This window comes from Onychomys torridus, chromosome 5, assembly GCF_903995425.1.
Source record: "Onychomys torridus chromosome 5, mOncTor1.1, whole genome shotgun sequence".
NCBI lineage: Eukaryota > Metazoa > Chordata > Mammalia > Rodentia > Cricetidae > Onychomys > Onychomys torridus.
In genome coordinates this window covers 90787544-90797213 of record NC_050447.1, presented here as the reverse complement: position 1 = coordinate 90797213, position 9670 = coordinate 90787544, and positions in this window count along the sequence as shown.

Genomic DNA, 9670 nt, shown 5'->3' with positions numbered 1-9670 from the left:
AGTACGAAGCCATAAGCCAGGCTGTGCTCCAGCCTTGTGCCTCCTAAGTTAGGGTAAATTATCTCTTCATGGAGGGCTAGCTACAAACAGTCTAAAGCCTTAGTTATAAAGCCTAAGTTATAAACCTTGCCCACTTGAGAAAACTCTAGAGAGGGAATGAACTCTAAGACTATAAAGTGTTTTCCAGCTGTGGATTCCAGGGATCCATATGTGGAAGGTTAATCCAATGGGCTCAACTTGGAAGACCACATAAATGTCTACTTGGAACAGACCTCAATGGCTTCAGGCAAGGGAACTATTCCACTAGATCCTAGTTCCTACATGTGTTAAAGAGCAGTTAACTGACTCAGAGAATGTATGTTAGATTCCCTACTAGGGTTGACACTGACCTAGGATTCAGCAGTGAACAAAACATAACCCAAGACCTCTGCTCTCCTGGAGTATGTGCCTTCACAGGAACAGCCTGTGTTCTAAGTGAGGCACTGGCATGGTTAAGGGTGATGCCCAGGGAAGTAAAGAGGCTGTCAGGAAGATCCAGAGGTGCTGGGAGAGAGGGCAGATACATTCTGAACAGGGCAGTCACAGTAGGTCTAGAGACTTAGGAACAGTTGGGCAAAGTTGTAGAGCAGGTATGGGGCAGACCATGCAGATAGGGTAGGAGGAGCCTCGGAGGAGACCAGACTGAGTGTGTGGATGCCCAGGCTGGAGAGCAGAGAGAAGGCGGCAGGGGGAGGTACTGTCAGAGGTCAGAGGGCCTGTGTGAAGGGACAGGGTAGTAAGGGAGAGCAGGAGGCCACCAGATGGGGTGAGACTCCAGATTTCAGGAGCTCTGATTTCACTCTGAGTTGAACCAGGAGCTATTGGAATGCTCTGAGCAGAAGCAAAACGTGGTTTGAATTATGTTTTAAAGCATTACCCTGGCTGCTGAATTCAGTTCAGACAGAAGGAAGGCAGAGGATGAAAGGGGAGCCTGGTCGGGAGACTACTGTCGGCAGCCTAGGCCAAACACACATAGGCATTTGCATACAGATGTTTGTGCATACCTGCAAACACATGTGCACCCTCCCATACATGCACTCATACTTACAAACATGTCTACCCACTGACACACGTAAATACACATACATGCACAAAATAAAATAAGCTTTTGGGTGTTGTAGAATATTATCTTAAGGTGTGTTGCTTTTGTTTATGTTACATTTGTTTAACTCTGTGAAGCTGTGTTACTGTGCCTGTCTAAAATACCTGATGGTCTAATAAAGAACTGAATGGCCCATAGTGAGGCAGGAGAGAGAAATAGGGCTGGCAGGCAGAGAGGATATATAGAAGGAGAAATCTTGGAGGAAAGGAGAAGGAGTGAGAGAAGGAGGAGGACATCAGGGCCAGCCACCCAGCTACACAATCAGCAATGGAGTAAGGAAGAAAGGTATACAGAAATAGAGAAGCCAGGTGGTGGTGGTGCACGCCTTTAATCCCAGCACTTGGGAGGCAGAGCCAGGCAGATCTCTGTAAGTTCAAGGCCAGCCTGGTCTCCAAAGCGAGTTCCCGGAAAGGTGCAAAACTACACAGAGAAACCCTGTCTCTAAAAAACAAAACAACAACAACAACAACACACACACACACAAAAGAAAAGAAATAGAGAAAGGGAAAAGCCCAGAGGCAAAAGACAGATGGGTTAATTTAAAGTTAAGGAAAGCTGACTAGAAACAAGCCAAGCTAAGGCCAGGCATTTATAATGTGTGATTTATTTGGGAGCTGGGTGGCTGGCCCCCCAAAAGAGTAAAGAAAACAACGGACAACATTTGGGCTTGTTGTTTAGACTTGTGAGTGACATGGAAAACCCTCTCCCTATATAAATGGTTAGAAACCAATAGCCACTCCAGGTTGAATGCCAGGGCTTGTTTCTTTAAGAACCACCCAACAAAAATGTGGGGGTAAGCACTGTTTCTATAAGTCCCACACTCTTGCTGAGCCCTTGATGGGCAGGAGAATGGTCAAAGGAGACAGAGAACCTTGGTGGCCTGAGAAGCCAAGGGAGACCCTCAGGAAAAAAGCGCCCTCTGAAGAGCCAGGAACCACAGTGGCTGTTACTGTTGTTAGCACGGTTGCCATTAGAATAAGGACTGGTGACAACAGTGACAGTCAGAGAGAACATTTCCTCTTCCTGTCTCCAACCTGCACACCTCTGATTGAAGCTGGTCATGCAGGTGGCTGACCAGCCACGGGTCATGCAGATGGCTGACTGGCCTTGTGTCTCCAGCCTCTCTTCTGCTACCTTTTGCCAAGCTCCCAGAATGCTTTTCAGTCTTCTCTTATTTCTTACTGTTGAGCTTGAATCAACTCCTTCACAAACTCGGCTCCTAATTCTCTAGCCACCGGTCACCTTACATTTATAAATAACATACTGGAATCATCCAAAGTAGCCTGATGAACAAACGCCCCCCCCTTGCCCCTAGACATCTACGTCTGGGCTCCACATGGTTGAAATAGCAATGTCCAAGTTCGAGTCCAATCACCAATGTGAAACCAGGAAAAAGTGGCCACAGGGCTAGCTAGAAGTAGCTATTACCTCAGAGCAGAGACTTAGAATAGCTGAGCCACAGGAGGGAGCTGGTCCCTCAAACCTCAGGACCACTTTTCTTCTAAGGGGAGAGTGTAGTCTGTAACTACCCAGCAGCTGCTGTTTTAACCCCTGTATCTCCCAGCAGTGGTCAGGGTGACTGACCATTCCTACAACTCTGACTCAGTTGCTTCACTGAGGAGAGTGAATGTTGCCTTTGGCCTTCTGAGATTATGAATTATGCCTGGAGTTGGTGATAACCCTGGGATAGTGGAAGGGAAGGATGAAGAGGAGGGGAAGTGGGTGATCCGAGGACCCTGTGGAGATATTGCCCTGGTCTTTCTTCTCTTGGCCATTGGAGCAATTTTCTTCCCAGCTATGAGTCATGGCCCACTGCAGAGCACCATGGGCAAAAAGCCAGAACCCTGAGGGACGGGGTGTGAGAAAGGCAAGCCTTCACTGTGAGTGCCACACCATGTGGTGCCTGGGCTCATGAAGAACAGAATGATTCCAAGTCCTCAAGGACCTAATGACTTGGCCGTGGGGCTTCAGAGGGGCAGGAATTCAGCCCAGGCTTTTCGTGGACCCAGCACAAGAAATTGACCATGGGAGGACATCAGGGAGATGTCCAGTCGCTAATAAAGCGGTGCTGGAAAGCTGGACTCAATCCTGAGAGGTCTGGCAGGCAGGTGCAAGTATGGAGGCTGAGGGATGGAACGTTTGTCCAGTGCTGGGGAGATGCTCTGCCCAGAACACTTTACAGAGGGAAAACAAAGGAGCCCCGGAAGGTGAATAGAGAACTTAGAGTTCACTTGTGCGGAAGGAAGGCTACAATCCTGATGTGCATGCCTCCAACTCCAAAGCTTGGTCCTGGCCTTCCTTCACTCTTCTTGGGCAGCAGGGAAGGGTGTTTCCCGGTTAATTCCTTCAGGAGACAGATGGCCCCAGCAGCCACGTGAGTCACAGGATTCATGTTCCCCCAGAAGCAATCCCTGATTTCTTTTTTGACCTTCCAGAATCCCTGGTGGGTTCCCTCTGTACTCAGTTTGGTAGAACATCCCCCAGAAGTACTCTCTACTCTCCACATGGAAAATCTTCCTTCTGATTTATTTTGTTTCCTGTTGCTTCAGGAAAGGAATTTTTTAACTTTCCAGGCTTGAGGGAGCCACCATTGCTAATGGAACTTACGAAGCCAGAGGCTGTTTATCCAGTGAAAGATCTGCGTGTTTGTTAATCCTAATTGCCCCTAATTGTTGCTGTAAACCTGGTCCAGTAATGAGGAGGAAGCTGGTTGAGCTGTGACTTCCCAGGAGGATGTGACCCTTTCGCCAACTATCTGGATCAACCATCAGCCATTAGGCGCAGTGTGATGTAATTACATTTTGGAAGGGCTTTGGACAGATGGATCTGTTCCTGTTTATAATCGAATTCTACTCCATAAAACCTGAATTTATTTGATATCATCCTAAGCATATTGAGACGAACTGCCTGTTCATTTTTTTCAAAATTTTTTCCTCTGGAATCCACCAGCACCCCTCCACCCCCACCCCCGCCCCGATTTCTGTTACAAAAACATTCTAGGATGAAAGGCCAGAAAGTCAGCTTTTAAATCTGCCTGTAAACCCAATAAACCAACCAACATGAAGAGCCAGGACACTGGAGCTTTTGTCCACGATGATAAGATAACCCCAGAAACAAATCCTGCTCAAATGCATGTTCAGTGTGGACAGATTTTAAAAATAGCATGGACTGGGGAGGGGCTTCATTGACCTAACTCCAAAGCAAGAGGCATGATCTGGTCCAAATTTTAAAAATAGAGGACTGTCCAAGAATAATAGTACCTCGCTGGGAAAGACTTTTATCTTAGAGAGTCATAAAAAAAATAGAAAATAACATTTCTGCCAACATCTCCAGTTGCATGCAGGGAGTGGCTGGGTTTTATTGGTTCTTCTGTAAACCATGAGCAGACAGGGATGGCCATGGGTCAAGCAGGCTCAGGGGAAGCCTTGGGAAGGTGGAGACATGGAGGCAGGCAGAGGGCGACATCACCACTCGAGATTCAAGCATGGTTCAGGACCACGTGTGTAGATTCTTTTGGAACTTATTTCTGAAGCAGCCCCATGTTGTCCCCCCAGTACCCTTACAGGTGCCATCCCTCTGACATTGTCTTCCCTAGCCATGATAAGATGCCCCCAAAACCCAGTTCAGGAGGAATTTCTCCAGGATCCCACCTTTCTTCCTGAGCAAGTCAATGACTACCTTTTGTTTTATGTGTGTGGCTCCCTCAAACCATCCTCCACTGCTATAGTTCTTCTAACTCTCTCTCTCTCTCTCTCTCTCTCTCTCTCTCTCTCTCTCTCTCTCTCTCTCTCTCTGTGTGTGTGTGTGTGTGTGTGTGTGTGTGTGTGTGTGTGTGTGTGTGTGTGATTCTTGGACACTAGCATGTAAGTCCTGAGAGAGCAGAGTAGCAGACCTAGAGACGTGGAGACATGCTTTGGGCCATGCCTGCCAGGGATTCTGTTCATGATGTTAACTGCGGCCAGAAGACACTGAGAGTGGGAGGCATCATTCTCTGGGCTTGGGTTCTGGTTACATGAAAAGGAGAAAGCCAGCTGAGTACTAGCATTCATTGCTCTTTTCTTCCTGACTATAGATGTGATGTGACCTCATAAAAGCTCCTCAAGTCTTGACTTCCCCGACACAGTGACTGAACTCCGAACTGTATAGCCCAAGGAAACCTTCTCTTCTTTACATTGCCTATCAGAATATTTTACCACAGCAACAGAAAAAGCAGTAAAGACAATGCCAAAGCATTGAGTACCCAATGACTTGTCCAGAATCCCGCCTTCCGACCTTCCTCCTCCTCCTCCTCTTCTTTTTCCTCTGCCTCCCCCCCAACCCTCCACCCCTCAAAGTGAGTAGGTCAGAGATATTTTCCACAATCTTTTCCACCTTACTTTTTTTTTTTAGACAGAGCATCTCAGTGAATCTGACGGCTGGGTAGAGAGTCCCAGGTATTTCTCTGTCCCAGCCTCCCAGCGCAGGGTGTGTGGGCATGTGCTGCTGTGCCCAGCTTTTCTCTGGGTATTAGAGATGAGAACTCAGGTGCTTGTGCTGGTGCAGCAAGTACTTTACCTGCTGAGCTATCTCCCTGGCCCATCATTCTGCTTCTTGATAACGCAATGACAGCAAACTAAGGACTTTCTCCTTAGATAATTAGCATGTAGCAAGCATGTGTTCTCATGCCAAGAAGCTGAGAAAGAACAAACAAGAACATACAAACTCTAAACTCACAAAAGACATCAGATATGGAAGGACATGTGGAAGATGGTTTTAGGTCATTTCCCTGGTTTTAGGTAGTTACTTTGAATTATTTTTATATTCACAGGCCACTGATTCAAACCTTCAGAGAATATGTAGTGGGATGTCTTCTTCCAGATCAAGTTACAGTGAGGGTTATCAGGAAATCAAAATTATTAACTAGGATCACCAATGACAGTAGGGAATTATACTCCCCAAATATACCCAGATGTATCTACATTCTCTAGGTAGATGATGTTGACATTCATCAGCTAACTGTGACCATGTAATTTTCTTCTTATGTATATGTCTTATTTGGGGTTTCTATTGCTGCAATGAAACACCATGACCAAAAAGCAAGTTGGGGAGGAAACCAAAGGAAGTCAGCACAGGAACTCAATCAGGGCAGGAACCTGGAGGCAGGAGCTGATGTAGAGGCCATGGAAGGGTGCTGCTTACTGGCTTGCTTCCCTTGGCTTGCTCAGCCTGCTTTCTTATAGAACCCAGGACAACTGGCCCAGGGCTGGCCCCACCCACCATGGGCTGGGCCCTTCCTTATTGATCACTAATTGAGAAAATGCCTTACAGCTGGATCTTATGGAGGCTTTTCCTCACCTGAGGCTCCTTCCTCTTTGATGACTCTTGCTTGTGTCAAGTTGACATAAAACCAGCCAGTACAGTGTGGTTCATTTGAAAACAAGCCACTGAGAATGGTATTTTTCTTTTCAAAAGATTATCTTTTGAGATAGAATTCATATAAAATTAATCACTTGAAAGCAGATGATCTACTGGCACCTCATACATTAACACCATGGTGTCACCACTTACTCCATGTAGTTGTATACATTTCATCATGCACCAGTGGATCCTATATTTATTTATTTATTTATTTAGGTTTTTCGAGACAGGGTTTCTCCGTGTAGCTTTGTGCCTTTCCTGGAACTCACTTGGTAGCCCAAGCTGGCCTCGAACTCACAGAGATCCACCTGCCTCTGCCTCCCGAGTGCTGGGATTAAAGGCGTGTGCCACCACTGCCCAGCCCAGTGGATCCTATAACTAACAATCTCCTGGCCAACAGCCACAAAAATCTATGTTTCATCTCTTTGAGTCTGTCTATTCTGGACATTATATGTATTTAACATATGGAGTCATATAATGTGGGAACTTATGAACCTAGATACTGTCAGTCATCATACATTTTTTTGAGGTTCATCTGCCTTGTAGCATGCATTGGTACATTTCATTCATGCCCAAATGACAGTCCACTGTGTATATGTATAACATCTGTATTAACCCTTTGATGGATAGCAAGCTGGTTCTGCTTTGTGCCTCTTACAAACAGTGCTGATAGAAACACGTGTCAGCGTGTACTTGTTTCACTCCATTCTTAATTTCTTGAGGTATGTACTTTGGGAATTAATTCTGTAGTCAGATGGAAATCTGCTGTGGGATGTTCTGTATGTCAAATGTATTGCTCTGATCGGTTAAAATAAATAACGTGCTGATTGGCCAGTGGCCAGGCAGGAAGGATAAGGTAGGGGGGACAAGGAGGAGGAGAATTCTGAGAAGTGAAGGCTGGGGCTGAGAGATACTGCCAGCCACCATGACAAGGAAGATGTAAGGTAATGGTAAGCCACATGCCACATGGCAAAGTATAGATTAATAGAAATGGGTTAATTTAAGATAGAAGAAGTAGATAACAAGAAGCCTGACACGGCCATAAGGTTTGTAAACAATGTAAGTTTCTGTGTGTTTACTTGGTTGGTTCTGAGTGTCTATGGGCCTGGCAGGTGAGAGAGATTTGTCCTGACTGTGGGTCAGGCAGGAAAACTCTAACTACAGAAATCCTAGATTTATATTTCCTCTGTTGGGGAGGAGGTATATAAAAGTATGCTGTGAATATGTACGGGTATGAGTGTGCATGTGGGGTGTGTGTGGTGTATGTGTGAGTGTGCATGTGCACACACTCTCTTTCATTTGTGGTTGCACTTGTGGAAACCAGAGGTCAACTTTGAGTATCTTCATCTGATGTGAGATCCTAATTACTCTTAACAATCAATGAAAACTGAAAGATCAGAGAATCACAGCAGCCAGCCACTAGAGTGCTTACCTCTACAAAAATCTCAGACCCAAATGGGGAGATCTTGTCTTTGAATCCTCAGACTGAATGGTGGGGCTCCTGTCTCCACCTACCAAGTGTTGAGATTAAAGGTGTGGGTCACCACCACCCGGCTCTGTTTCTCGTTTAGACTGGTTCAGTTTCATGTAGCCCAGGGTGGCCTTGAACTGCTGATCTTCCTGCTTCCGCCTCCCAAATGCCACCGCTGCCTGGCCTCTATGGTTAACTAGTGGCTAGCTCCGCCCTCTGATCGCCAGCTTTATTCGTCAGAACACAAGAAATACACAATATTCATCTCCACCTTTTGAGACAAAGTCCCTTCACTGAACCTGGAGCTCACTATTTCGACTAGATTGGTTGGCAGGAGCCCCAGGGACATTCCTGTCTCTGCCCCTAGCACTGGGGTTACATAATGCATACTACTAGGCCTGGCTTTATATGTGGGTGGGTGGAGGGTCTGAACCCAGGTCCTCATGCTTGCACAGCACTCACTTTACTGACTGAACTGCCTTCCTAAGCCCTGTGTAACTTGGAAGCCAACTGCTACACTGTCTTCCGCGGCTGCTATGCTCTTTCACATTATCCCCAGGAGCATCTCTGTATCTATGTACCCCCGTTTCTCTGTGTATCTATGCCAACATTCTTGTTCTGTTTTGTTTGATTTTAGTAGTCCTGGCTTGTAAGACCTATCATGGTTTTGATGTGACTGACTATGCTGAGTATCTTATTGGCTATTTCTATACATCTATTTTTGGTAAATGTCTCTCAAGCCTACTACCCATTTTTTAATTAAGTCATCTTTCTCTTTCTAAGTTCTGTTGTTCATCTATGATTGATTGATTGATTGTGTGTGAGCATACAATGAAGACACACATGTGTTACAATGCATGTGTGGTAGTCAGAGGACAACCTTTAGGAGTTGGTGGTTCTCTTTTCCAGCCATCTGGGTGCCAGGGATTGAACCCAGGTCCTCAGGCTTGGCAATAGGCTCCTTTACCTATTAGCCACCTCACTGACCCCTGGATGCTAAATTCTTACAAATTTTTGTAAGTATTTTCTTACAAAATTTGCAAGTATTTTCTCCCAATCTTTATGACAGTGGTTCTCAACCTTCCTAATGCTATGACCCTCTAATACAGTTCTTCATGTTGTGGTGACCCCACTATACAATGATTTTGTTGCTACTTCATAACTGTACTTTTGCTATGGTTGTGAATTGTAATATAGATATCTGATATGCAGGATATCTGATATGCGACTCCTGTGAAAGGGTTACGTGATCCCTCCTCAAAGGGGTTGTGACCCACAGGTTGAGAACCACTGCTTTATGGTCTGTCTACATTTTTGATTATTTCCACCTATTTCGATCAGTCTAACTCTTGGGGGAGCCTGTGCTGCTAATGGCTGCACTGGAGTGTCCAGCCCTTGCCAGGAATGGCAGGCCCTCCACTAGGAACTTTCACCATGCTTCTGTTCCTCTCACTAGCCTGCAACAAGGGTCTGTTGTCCTCAGCCTCCTGGGGAGCCCAGCCCTGAGCCAAGACTGGAAAAGAGAGCACAGGCAAGGCCCTGCCTCCACAGGAGCATGCTCTCACTCTGCTGGGGTCTGAAGACTGCCCCACCCTCTTGTTAAAAGTGAAAACAACAATGACAAAGAATCGGATGGGGGATGAACACTTTCCCACACACAG